This window comes from Rhinatrema bivittatum, chromosome 6 (assembly GCF_901001135.1).
Source record: "Rhinatrema bivittatum chromosome 6, aRhiBiv1.1, whole genome shotgun sequence".
In the NCBI taxonomy this organism is placed as follows: Eukaryota; Metazoa; Chordata; class Amphibia; order Gymnophiona; family Rhinatrematidae; genus Rhinatrema; species Rhinatrema bivittatum.
In genome coordinates, this window is record NC_042620.1 from 295,796,019 (window position 1) to 295,809,712 (window position 13,694).

General features: G+C 52.2%; 1 protein-coding gene across 4 annotated transcripts in view; it reads right to left on the bottom strand.

Annotated features, from left to right (window-relative positions):
- CSTF2 (cleavage stimulation factor subunit 2) overlaps nucleotides 1-13,694 on the bottom strand; it is a 101,416-nt gene that overhangs the window by 57,147 nt on the left and 30,575 nt on the right. The window lies entirely within an intron of this gene.

Sequence of the window (13,694 nt, forward strand, 5' to 3'; positions counted from 1 at the left end):
AATGGGATTTTTATTCCAGCTGGCATTTGAGGGTTAATTGTACAAGACATGATTGGATCAGTAGCAAACTGGCAATGTTTGCTACTCTGCATCCTTATCTGCAGCAGGCACAGCACCCACTGGTGCATCAGCAAAATCAGCCACCAGATCATCTATCAGATCCTCTCTAGGGCCATCTCCCAAATCTTCCCTGAAGATCGCCTGCACCCTCTGAATCTTCCAAGGACCCATCTGCATCAATGGACATCCCAGCCCCAAGAGACAACACAGACCCCCTGGTCTAATATGCACAGATCTAGCTTCTTTGCCGGGCACAGAGACTTCTGGATGGACAAATTATGTCCTACTCCCCGTTTTGCCAGATAGGCCTTATGGAGCGGCAGGACGAAATGTGCAGAAAAATATTCACTCACTAGACTCCTTATCAACAGCCTCCTTACGTGGCTCTCCTGCCCCCTTCTCAGTCCTCTACAGGCTTCTGACACACCGGAAACAGAGTTGGCAGGGGGTCCCTGGGCTTCCTAGGCACTGCTTGCCTTGTACCACGAGAAGGTATAGCTGTTGTCCCCTCCAGCCCCCCCCCCCAAAGGCCTCTGGAACAGGTCCTGCTGAGCGGGTATACAGTTTGCTACCTGCCGCCTCCATGGAGGTTCCCTGACCTCTGGAGACACAAGCCACACACAATGCGGCTGTATTTAGGCACGATCGGCACGAACCACAAGCCCTGCACACTTTCCCACACACCACGGGAGGCAGCATTACTGCACGGCTAGTTGCAGTCGGCCCACTAAAAAAAAAAGGTGTGTCGCGTTCCCTGTACGTACCTGGATCAGTCCAGACCGTGGGTTATGTCCCCAATCCAGCAGATGGAGTCAGCCCAAAACTTCGAGGGGGCGTCACCATAAGTACTACTACCCCCTCTGCAGGAGTTCAGTATCTTCTGACTCCAGCAGATGCGAGTAGGGGAATCTGGGCTTGCTCCCGATTTCCTGTAACCTATTCTCTTTTTTCCCTTAGTTGGAATTTTTCTTCTCTGTCTCTGTCTTGTCTTGGATCAAGTTGTGCTTTATTAAAAAAAAAAAAAAAAAAAGCTAACTAATTGATTAATTGGGGAGGCGGGGCTCCTTCCTTGTGCTGGCTCTCTGTCTCCTTTGTTTTCTCAGCACGGCCTGTGTTCTTGCCGGGGTAAGTTGTTTTTCTTGCTTTGCTGGGCTGTAGTTTTTATTTTCAGCGGGCTGAATTACGACTGCCGGTGTGACCGGCCTACCAGCAATTTTCCTCGCTCCCGCGGCCATCTTGTGCGCTCCTCATGGGCTGCAGGGAGCAGGGTGCTCGTCTTCAGCGGGTTGCGAGGCCAGGACAGGCCCCCCCCGCGGCGCCGCTTGTTTTCTCCGCGGGTTGTGCAGGCCGTCCGGGCCCCCCCGCAGCGGCGCACCGTCTCGCGGCCCCCCCCCCCCCCCCCCCCCCGCCCTGAGACTCACCGAGGGACTTTAGTAGCCGGGGGTGGTTCCTCTGAACGCCGGATATGCCGCGGCCGTCGCGTTGCTCGGCCTGCGGCGAGCCCGGCTCGCGCATCTCCAGGGAGGGCATCTGTGCCAGGTGCCTCCCAGGGGGGGAAGGCACGTCCGGGCCCCGCACTCGGTTTCCATTGTCAGCTTTGCCCGGGCGCCGTGGGCCGGCCCCTCCCCCATTCTTGGCGGGAACGGCGGCCATTTTGCACGCGCTGCGACGCGAGGAAGATTGGACAGCGCTGGGGGATGGGGAGGCTCCAGGGGATTCTCCCCCGAACCTGCTTCCGGAGGAAGATCCGGAGCTGGACTCACAGGAGCAGGGCCCCCCGGGTTTTTCCCCCACGGAGATTCCCCCGAGTAGGCCGGGGTTCTCCCCAGAGTTTATTCGTTTGATGCACACAGCATACCTGCAGGAGCTGGCAGCTCCCACGGGGCCTCCGCCCCCCAAACTACCGCGCCCTTCGTCCCTCTCCTCGGCCCCCCCCCCCTCCGGGGGGCGTGGGGGCCCCACAGCTCCCCACAAACGTCCGGCTTCCTGTGGGCTCGGGGGGGGCTGGCTCGGACCCAGTCTCCCCAGGATCGGACCCTGCCGGTTCGGGACAAGGGGAGTCGACCTCGGAGGGAGAGGATCCACGCACGCTGCGACTATTCCAGCGGGAAGAGCTGGATGACCTAATCCCACAAATCATTCAGGGGTTGGACCTCGATCCCCCGCCGGACCCGCCAGCTCCAGTCGCGCCCTCGGTCGTCACTTCTTCGAAGAAGGGGGACCCGGTCCTGGCGGCTCTTCGTCCGCGGGCGCGGACTTTTCCCATCCACGAGTCGTTCCTGCAACTTCTCACTCGGGAATGGGATGCCCCGGAAGCTGCGCTAAAGGGCAGCAGAGCCATGGAGAGGCTGTACCCGCTGCCGGAAGATTTTCTGGATCTCATCAAGGTACCCAGGGTGGACTCCGCGGTGACGGCGGTCACGAAAAGGACGACCATTCCGGTGACGGGTGGAGCGGCGCTGCGGGATATGCAGGATCGCAAGTTGGAAGTATTCCTCAAGCGGGTCTTCGAGGTCTCCGCAGTGGGACTGCGGGCAGCGATGTGTAGCTCTCTTGCCCAGCGAGCCAGCCTTCTCTGGGTACAGCTACTGCTCACTTCCCAGGTGCTGCCTCCCGGGGAGGCCGCCCAGGCGGATCGGCTCGAAGCCGCAGTGGCATACGGGGCCGATGCCTCCTACGATCTATTCAGGATCCTTGCACGCTCCATGGCCTCGGTAGTGGCGGCGCGCCGACTCCTCTGGCTCCGCAACTGGGCAGCGGACACGTCCTCCAAGTCGAGCCTGGGTTCCCTGCCCTTCAGGGGTAAGTTCCTGTTCGGAGAGGAGCTGGACCAGATCATCAAGTCGCTGGGAGAAAACGCGGTCCATCGCCTGCCGGAAGACAGATATCGCTCTACCAGGTCGTTCCCGTCCTCCCGGACCAGAGCGAGGGCGCAAAGACGCTACAGGAGTTACAGGCCGGCGGTCTCCCGGCCCCCTCCCTCCAGGGCTCAGCCATGGTCCCGTTCCTTTCGCGGGCGCCGCCCAGCGCGGGCCGCGCCCACGGCGGGACAGCCCTTGCCCAAATCCTCTCAATGATGTTCAGCTCGCCCACTCCGCCGTTCCCAAGATCGGGGGACGGCTGGCATTCTTTTACGAGGAGTGGGCACGGATCACCTCGGATCAGTGGGTTCTGGACACCATAGGACACGGCTACGCGTTGGAATTTGCCCGCCCTCCGAAGGGACGGTTCATCTTTTCTCCCTGCGGGTCGGCCATCAAGCGACGGGCGGTGCAGCTGACCCTGGACAGATTGTGGGAGATAGGTGCCATTACGCCCGTACCCTCCGGAGAGGTGGGCTCGGGCCATTATTCCATCTACTTCGTCGTACCGAAGAAAGACGGTTCCTTCCGCCCCATCCTGGACCTGAAGGAAGTCAACAGATCCCTTCGGGTGGCCCGGTTCCGCATGGAAACGCTACGTTCGGTGATCGCGGCGGTTCATCGAGGGGAGTTTCTGGCCTCCTTGGACCTGACGGAGGCCTACCTTCACATTCCCATTCGCCAGGAGCATCATTGCCTACTACGGTTCAAGATCCTGGATCAGCATTTCCAGTTTGTGGCTCTTCCGTTCGGATTGGCAACGGCCCCGCGCACCTTTACCAAGATCATGATAGTGGTGGCGGCTGCCCTCCGGAAGGAGGGGATTCTAGTTCATCCTTATCTGGACGATTGGCTCATTCGAGCGAAGTCCTTTCGACATGGACAGGCGGCGGTGGCCAGGGTGATAGAGTTTCTGCAGTCCCTAGGATGGGTGGTGAACTTCTCCAAGAGTTCCCTCGTGCCCTCGCAGCGCTTGGATTTCTTGGGGGCGACCTTCGACACCCGACTGGGAGCGGTTTTCCTACGGCAGGACAAGGCGCACGCCCTACGGGAACATATACAGCGATTCTCTGCATTACCAGCTCCCACCTCCTGGGACTATCTTCAGCTCCTGGGGGTGATGGGCTCCACCATCGACATGGTTCCTTGGGCTTTTGCGCACCTCCGTCCTCTACAAAGAGCTCTTCTGTCCCGTTGGAAACCGCTCTCGCAGGACTACCAGGTGATTCTTCCGCTGCCCCAGTTCGCCAGGAACAGCCTGAACTGGTGGATGGTACCGGGGAATCTGGCTCGCGGCGTGTCCCTCGACCTACCAAATTGGGTGGTGGTGACCACCGACGCCAGTCTCGTCGGCTGGGGAGCCGTCTGCGACCGAAGCGCCACACAGGGGACGTGGTCCGCGGAGGAATCGAAGTGGTCCATCAATCGCCTGGAGACCAGAGCGGTCAGATTGGCGCTCCTCCATTTCCTGCCACTCCTTCGGAATCAGGAAGTCAGAATCTTATCGGACAACGCGACCACGGTGGCTTACATCAACCGTCAGGGCGGCACTCGCAGTCCGCAGGTCGCGCTGGAGGCAGCGATGCTGATGCAGTGGGCGGAACGGAATCTGCGCCGCCTCGCGGCCTCACACATCGCGGGCGTGGACAACGTCCAGGCCGACTTCCTCAGTCGCCAGCTCCTGGACCCCGGAGAGTGGTCGCTCTCCGACACGGCCATGCAACTACTCGTCCGGCGGTGGGGCTCCCCCCACCTGGATCTCATGGCATCCGCACAGAACACCAAGGCGCCTCGCTTCTTCAGTCGCCGGAGAGAAAGGGGAGCGGAGGGCGTAGATGCTCTCGCGCTCCCGTGGCCGGCCGATCTGCTCCTATATGCGTTCCCACCGTGGCCGCTGGTGGGAAGAGTACTCCGACGAATAGAAGTTCATCCGGGGACGGTGATCTTCGTCGCACCAGAGTGGCCAAGACGACCTTGGTTTGCGGATCTCCTCCACCTGGTAATCGATGGACCCATCCGGCTGGGACATCTTCCCCGCCTCCTACACCAGGGACCGGTATTTTTCGACCAGGCAGAACTCTTCTGTCTTGCGGCCTGGCTTTTGAGAGGCGCCGCCTCCGCCGACGAGGGTACCCAGAGGCGGTGGTAGGTAGTGTCAACTCTGCTGCGGTCTCGGAAGACTTCGACGTCGGTGGCCTACGTGCGGGTCTGGAAGGTGTTCGAACTGTGGTGTACCGACCGGAACACAAGACCCACGGAGGCGTCTGTCCCGCAGATCCTCCAGTTCCTACAGGCGGGAGTGGAAAAGGGGCTCGCTTACAACTCCCTTAGGGTTCAAGTGGCCGCCCTTGGCTCCCTCCTGCGGGGAGGGGGATCTTTGTTACACCATCCGGACATCCTCCGTTTTCTCAAGGGCGTCAAGCACTTGCGGCCTCCATTGCGGGATCCTTGTCCCTCTTGGAGCCTCAATTTGGTCCTACGTTCCCTGTCAGGACCTCCGTTCGAACCACTGAGGAGTGCGACGATCAAGGACCTCACTCTCAAGACGGTGTTCCTGGTGGCCATATGTTCCGCTCGGCGTATTTCGGAGCTGCAGGCTCTGTCCTGTCGAGAGCCTTATCTACGGTTCACCGATTCGGGCGTTTCACTTCGGACTGTGCCCTCCTTCCTCCCGAAGGTGGTGTCCGCCTTCCATGTGAATCAGACGGTGGAATTGCCCTCCTTCTCCTCGTCTGAGCCACGGACTCTTCGTCTCCTCGACGTCAAGCGCACTCTGCGGATCTACCTGGAGGCCACGAATGACTTTCGGACTTCTGACCATCTCTTCGTCCTTTGGTCTGGTCCCCGGAAGGGATCCCAGGCCTCGAAGACTACGATTGCCAGATGGCTGAAGGCCGGCATTGCCGCCTCCTACATCGGGACGGGGCGGACTCCTCCACCCGGTATTGTGGCGCATTCTACACGCTCTCAGGCGGCCTCCTGGGCGGAGAGCCGATCGGTGTCTTCGCAGGAAATCTGTAGAGCGGCCACCTGGAAATCGTTACACACGTTCTCGAGACACTACAGACTACACCTCGCCTCGTCTGTCCATGGACACTTTGGCGAACAGGTTCTACGAGCAGGCCTCGCAGAATCCCACCCGGGTTAGGGAAGCTTGGGTACATCCCACGGTCTGGACTGATCCAGGTACGTACAGGGAAAAGAAAATTATTACTTACCTGCTAATTTTCGTTCCTGTAGTACCATGGATCAGTCCAGACGCCCACCGCTTTTGGGTTCTACTCCTGCTCGGCTGTCTTGGGGTCTGACTTGTCTCAGCTGTTATACAGTAGTGTCTTCTTGTCTTCTCTTACTATGTTTTCTCACGTGTTCCCCGTTTCACTATTTGTGATTGTTCTTCCCTTGGGGATCGACACGAGTTGTGACCTCCCATCCGTTGGTGGGATGGTACAGTTTCTCTGTTTTAAATTCAGCGGCTCATTATTGCCGTCTTGTTTTAACTTGATCCAATTCAGGGGGTTTCTGATTACTCGGGCTTTGATATTCTCGATACTGAACTCCTGCAGAGGGGGTAGTAGTACTTATGGTGACGCCCCCTCGAAGTTTTGGGCTGACTCCATCTGCTGGATTGGGGACATAACCCACGGTCTGGACTGATCCATGGTACTACAGGAACGAAAATTAGCAGGTAAGTAATAATTTTCTTATTCCAGTCGCTTTCTGACAACACCAACAAATGGCCCCCTCCACCAACAAGCAGTCCCAAAGTACTACTGTGGAGCTGCGGGCTCCCTCTCTTACCCCGACCCTCTCAAAGGACTCAGCTGCTCGCACAGCTCTGCACTTTTTTTTTTTTTTTTTTAAATCGGTAGTGCCCCCAAAAGCAGAGAAGAAATTAAACAAATACTTTCCTGCTTCTGGCTGCCAACTGGGATAGAGAAAACATCCGAGAGGGTGAGAAAACCAGGACCTCTGGCTGTCACCCACCTCCAAAAGATGAGGGTCGAGCCAATTCAGGGATCACCAACCCCCTGCTCGCCCTACTCGACCTGAGGGATGGCCCATGAAGGAATCTAAGACCTCAGGGAGCTTCCACAAATCCTCATGCAACACTTTTTTCCTCACTTTTCTGTTTGTTCCCTATTTCTTTTTTTTTTTTGTCAAACTCCAAACTGCAGATTTGCCCGTCTACCATCTGTTGGAGACAGACATACTGAGGGACGGCAGGCGGCACTCATTTATACAGCAGTACTTGAAATGTTTTTATAAGAACAGGCCATACTGGGTCAGACCAAGGGTCCATCAAGCCCAGCATCCTGTTAAGAGGAAAGATTAATAATAGATGGGTAGCTTTCCCGCAATAAAAAAAAGAGGTACACCCCTCCCAGCCTAGGAGTGATACCTTATAAGCCAATGTAGTGCCCCTTCCAGTGTGTTTACCCCTGACATGCAATGTAATATTCGCCCCAGCAACAGCAATGTACCTATCCAAACCAACCTCAGCGCTGAGCGTTTCCCCCACCCTCACCCTACTTCCCCCCCTCATACCCAATAGAACCACTAAACTCCTCCATAGAAAGGAGGTTGGAGTCCACCTAAGGTACCTGTCCGACTCCCCCGCTAGTAGGTAAAGTGAGTGCATTAATTAGTAAACCAGATAACCAACCATATACTAATTGATAAAATTGGGAAACATGGAAATACAGAGATCAATCTTTTCAGGAGGCGTCTATGATGTGTCCATGATGAAATCAGTGGGTGTCCACATTTTCTGTAATAAACTGTTTAGCCGCTTCCACTGACTCAAAGCTTCGCCAGGTCCCTTTATATTCCAGCCTGAGCCTGGCAGAATACTGGAGAGTGAATTTGACTTTTCTATTGAAAAGGTCGGCACATATGGGAAAGAATTCTCGACGCTTAGTGGACACTGCTGCAGAATAACCTTGAAAAATCATTATTTTGTGGCCTTCATAATGCAAGCTGGCCTGTAAGCCTGCAATATGTCTGTTTTGTGACAGAAATTTAGGAATCTTGCTACTTTCACACTTGGCTTCAGAGCCTCCGGTTTCTTGATCCCCAATCTGTGTACTCTTTCCACAACAACTTTGCCTGCTAAGTCTGACAATCCTAGCTCTTGAAGCAGCAAGATCCCTATCTGTCACCCGCAGAGATCTGTCGGGCGGCAACGTGGTCCTCCATCCACACCTTCTCGAGATTCTTTCGCCTGGATGTTCAGGCCAAGGAGGACACAGCATTCGCAAGGGCAGTACTAAATGGGCCATGGGCAGCCTCCCACCCAGTTCGGGAGTAGCTTTTGTACATCCCACAGGTCTGAGTCCATCTGGCTATGATAGGAAATGTAGAAATTACTTACATGATAATTTCATTTTCCTTAGTATAGACAGATGGACTCAGCACCCCGCCCGTGGCTGCCTCGTAATCAAGAATTGTCGGGGGAACCTCCCCCCGAGAGCAACACAAGCACGGGTAAGCCAACCCTTATCTTTAGTTCAGACACCCATATTACCAGATGTCGGCGCTTCTCGGTTGAGTGCCCTGGCGGTCTCCAGCTAGAAACCACATCAACCAAGGTTATTGCACTGTATGTATATTGTACAGCTTATATACATGTATTGATGTACTGTTGCAAAATTTCAATAATAATAAAAATTTTAAATTAAAAAAAAAAAATAAAGAAACCTCATCAACCAATCCGAGTAATCAAGTATCAAGTTAATCAAGATAAGCAAGTTAATCAAAAATTATCCACACACACACATATCCATAATTGCTTTTCGAGGAGAAAACTGTAGAACAGAGCCTCGTGCTGGGTATATGTAGTGCTGACGTCAGATTGAAATCTGACTCCATTTCCAACTGCTATAAGGACACACTACACCCATTGGTCCTGAGTCCATCTGTCTACACTAAGGAAAATGAAATTATCAGGTAAGTAATTTCTACATTGTAGCAATGATCGCTTTATAGGAAAACCTTTTCCAAGCACCCTAACACCTGCCCCCCCCCCCATCCCCTCCCCGATCTGAGTGCTGTTCTTGTTGCTCTAAGTTCAGTCTTTACTGTATTGATACTCCTCAACTGTTAAGAAAAAAGGCTGGGTTGAGACCTTGGTTTGTACCAGCACGTTGATAAAGTTAAAAAAAAAAAAAGCAAGCTGCAGCTTCTTTTTTCTCAGGGCAGGATCACTAGGGAGCTTTTTGGGGGTGGTTACCCATATTTGTTTGCCCTTCTTTCTGCTGCAGTAGCAGGTGAAAGGCAGCATGTCACCTTCTGCAAAGCGAATGAAAAAAGCCTGTGTTCTGCAGTGAATGTGGGACCAAGAAGCCTTACCCTGCAAACTCACCAAAGCTTTGCAGAGGTGGACGGTACAGCGGGGGTTGAAAGGAGATGACATTTTCAACTTTTAAGGGGTGTTCTGCTCAGCAGGTCCATTTTTTAATTTGCTCTCGCTGAAGGGCCTATAACCACTGGTGCCACGATGTCCATTTTGTGATTGCAGGTAAGTGAGACTGTCATATTTGTATGCAATAACTGGGCATAAAGGGCCAGGATCTGCTCCCTTTTCTTGAATTCCTTTTCTGTATTCTGGACATTGGTTTCTAAAAGTTTTATAAGATTCCATTAGCTGACCTTCTTAATGGATTAGAGTTCGGTCATGAGTCTGCTCCAGGTTTTCTTCCTTCTGCCTTGGCATCAACGGCTGGGAATAATGGAGTTAAAAAAAAAAAAAAAAAAAAATTAGAAGAGGAGCAGGATTGAGCAGGACCCGGCTAGACCCCAGAGCAAACCCTGGGAAAAAAAAATTCAGAAGCATCTCTGACAAGTTCTGTTAGAATTCCAGGAGTGGGATAGAACATCAGACAGTTCTTGATTTCTTGGTCACTGTGTACTGTGATTAGTGCAGAGAATAGAAAGCGGAACTTGCCATTTCAACAGAAGATCCAATTAAGTCTCGGACGAATATGATTGTTCTGGACTGAACCTCCTTTTAAAGGGAGGTCACTTACTAGCCAAGTTCTCCCCCTTGGCCCTTGGAGAGAGCAGGTTTTCATGCCCAAAGGGAAATGTGCTAGTCCATTTAGGGAATAAATGGACAGCTATTCCTGTTGAAGGGGGGTCCTGCGATGCAGGTTCCTTTTCATACCCTAGATCAATCCAGACAGCTGGGTTTTGCATCTCTACCAGCAGATGGAGGCGGAGATTACAAACTGGCTAAAAGACAGGAAAAAAGAGAGTAGGATTAAATGGACAATTTTCTCAGTGGAAGGGAGTGGACAGTGGAGTGCCTCAGGGATCAGTATTGGGATCCTTACTTTTCAATATATTTATAAATGATCTGGAAAGAAATACGACGAGTGAGGTAATCAAATTTGCAGAGGATACAAAATTGTTCAGAGAAGTTAAATCACAAGCAGATTGTGATAAATTGCAGGAAGACCTTGTGAGACTGGAAAATTGGGTATCGAAATGGCAGATGAAATTGAATGTGGATAAGTGCAAGGTGATGCATACAGAGAAAAATAACCCATGCTATAATTACACAATGTTGGGTTCCATATTAGGTACTACCACCCAAGAAAGAGATCTAAGCGTCATAGTGGATAACACATTGAAATTGTCGGTTCAATGTGCTGCGGCAGTCAAAAAAGCAAACAGAATGTTGGGAATTATTAGAAAGGGAATGGTGAATAAAACGGAAAATATCATAATGCCTCTGTATCGCTCCATGGTGAGACCCCACCTTGAATACTGTGTACAATTCTGGTCGCCGTATCTCAAAAAAGATATAATTGTGATGGAGAAGGTAAAGAGAAGGGCGACCAAAATGATAAGGGGAATGGAACAGCTCCCCTATGAGGAAAGACTAAAGAGGTTAGGAATTTTTAGCTTGGAGAAGAGACAGCTGAGGGGGATATGATAGAGGTGTTTAAAATCATGAGAGGTCTAGAACGGGTAGATGTGAATCAGTTATTTACTCTTTCAGATAATAGGACTAGGGGGCATGCCATAAAGTTAGCATGTGGCACATTTAAAACTAATCAGAGAAAGTTCTTTTTCACTCAATGCACAATTAAAACTCTGGAATTTGTTGCCAGAGGATGTGATTAGTGCAGTTAGTATACCTGTGTTTAAAAAAGGATTGGATAGGTGACCTGATGAGCGGGTAGGCTGCAGGCAGACCGCGCTCCCTGTTCCCCCGCCGACCATCCGCTATTCCTGCGCTTCTACAACACAACGTGGTGACTCCAACATCTCCGGGGCCATCCCAAAAAATGATCGAATCATTTTTTCTCGGCGGCGATCAAAGAATAGCGGCGAAGCCGCAGAGAAAAGAGAAAATCTCTGGCTGGCAACCCGAAAACAAAATGGCTGCCGGCCCGCCGAGTCCCAGCGCACCCAGCCCCAACACACCGGCGAACAAATCTGACCTGGTGGGGGAAGTCTCTCAGGCTGTGGTACAGGCGCTGGAACCCAGGTTCTGCGACCTGGTACAGAAAATTAACACCTGGGCCCTTGAGGAATGGGCCTTGACTTGTAGAGGTGGAGGCTTGCCTGCCTCTACGCAGGCCACCTTGATTACTTCTTTGATCCAGCGGGCTATGGTTGCCCACGAGGCCGCTTTCCCTTGCTTCTAACGGCTGTGAAGAACGAATAGATGGTCTGTCTTTTGTACAGGTTCTAATCTTTCCAGGTATCGGACTAGGAGTCTGCCGACATTCAGGTGGCAAAGAAGGTGTGAGTCTTCAGAGTCCTTATGCTCGTCTGGAGATGGCAGTGAGATGGTCTGGTTTAGATGGAAGTGAGAAACCACCTTTGGCAGGAAGGAGGGTACAATGCGCAGCTGTATGGATCCCAGCGTGAATCTGAGGAACGGCTCCCGGCATGATAGAGCTTGAAGTTCGGAGATTCAACGGGCTGAGCAGATTGCCACAAGGAACGCTGTTGTCAAGGTCAGGAGCCGTAGGGATAGACCACAAGTTGTTCTGAACGAGGCTCCCGCTAGGAAGTCTAACATTAGATTGAGATTCCATAGGGGTATCGGCCACTTTAGAGGTGGCCGAATGTGCTTGACCCCTTTTAAGAAGCGGGAGATGTCTGGGTGGGCCGCTAAGCTTCAGACCCAGGGTGCCGTCCACCCTGGGTCTGAAGCTGGCCAGGGCGGCCAGTTGCACCTTGATGGAGTTGAGGGACAACCCTTTGTTCACGCCGTCCTGCAGAAATTCCAAGATCATAGGAATTTTGACTGTCCGTGGAAGGATGTCACGGTCCTCACACCAGGCTTTGAATATTCTCCATACTCGTATATATGTTAAGGAGGTGGAGATCTTGCGCACTCGGAGCAGTGTATCAATCACTGGTCCTGAGTATCCCCTCTTTTTCAGGTGAGACCTCTCAATGGCCTTCGTGGAGGATTGGTCCTTGCTGGAGCAGATCCCTGTATGCAGGTAGGCGTAGAGGATTTCCCGCCAGGAGTCTTCGCATGTCCGCGTACCACGGTCTTCTTGGCCAGTCTGGGGCTACTAGAAGTACCAGCCCTCTGTGGTGTTCTGTCTTGCAGATGATTCCGCCCAGTAGTGGCCATGGAGGGAAGGCATATAGTAGGTCCTCCTGTGGCCAGGTCTGGATGAGGGTGTCGATTCCCTGGGACAGCAGTTCCCATCTTCGGCTGAAAAACTTGGGGACCCGGTTGCCAGAAGATCCATGGCTGGGGTTCCCCAGTGGTTTACTATCTGCTTGAAGGCTGCTGTAGACAGTGTCCATTCCCCTGGATCCAGACCCTCTCTGCTGAGGTAGTCCACAGTGACGTTGTCTTTTCCCGCAATGTGGGCAGCTGATATCCCTTGTAGGTTTGATTCTGCCCACGTCATTAGGGGCTCTATTTCCAGAGACACCTGCTGGCTTCTGGTTCCTCCCTGGCGGTTGATGTAGGCCACTGTTGTGGCGTTGTCTGACATGACTGACTGGTTTATGTTCCATGCCGACTCGTCTTTGTCCATTGCCCTTGAGCCGTTAGCTCTTGGCAGTGGGCTCCCCATCCTCGCAAGCTTGCATTCGTGGTGATCAAGGTCCATTCCTTTTTTTTTTTTTCCAATTCTTTATTTATTAATTTTCATATGATATACAGAAACAAATTCATATTTAAATTATCAATACTCCTAGGGCAATCGTTAAGAATAGAAAAGAAAACATTTAGGAAACAAATTATACAATCATTTGTTCCTATCTTAATATCTCTATCATATCTAAATATTAAGCGGAATAGTGGGAGATCCAAGATTAATATTACGGGACATAACAAGCAATATTTAGAATATAAGTAATTAAGGAGACTTTATATTACTACACTAGCTCGAGATGTTTTCAGACGGCACTCCCTCCGTCTTATGACTGTCGAGAAACACACGCATTGGATCTGGTTCAAAAAAGACATAGCGAACATTATTCCATATTAGAATGCATTTGCAAGGATATCTAATCATAACTCTAGCCCCCATCGACCTTGCTTCCTGGCGCATCTCTAACATTTTTTTCCTCCTGATTTGCGTCGCCTTGGTAATGTCCGGGAAGATCCAAATCCTTTGTCCATAGAACTCTTTCTCCCTGTTTCTCAGAAATAGCTTTAATACCATTTCTCTATCTGTTGGGAAAACAAATGTTGCAGAAACCGTTCCACGGTACTCGACTTGCTCCTCTGAGGATGTTTCAAGAAATGCTGTGAGATTGTCGCCATCATTCAAGGAACGATTATTC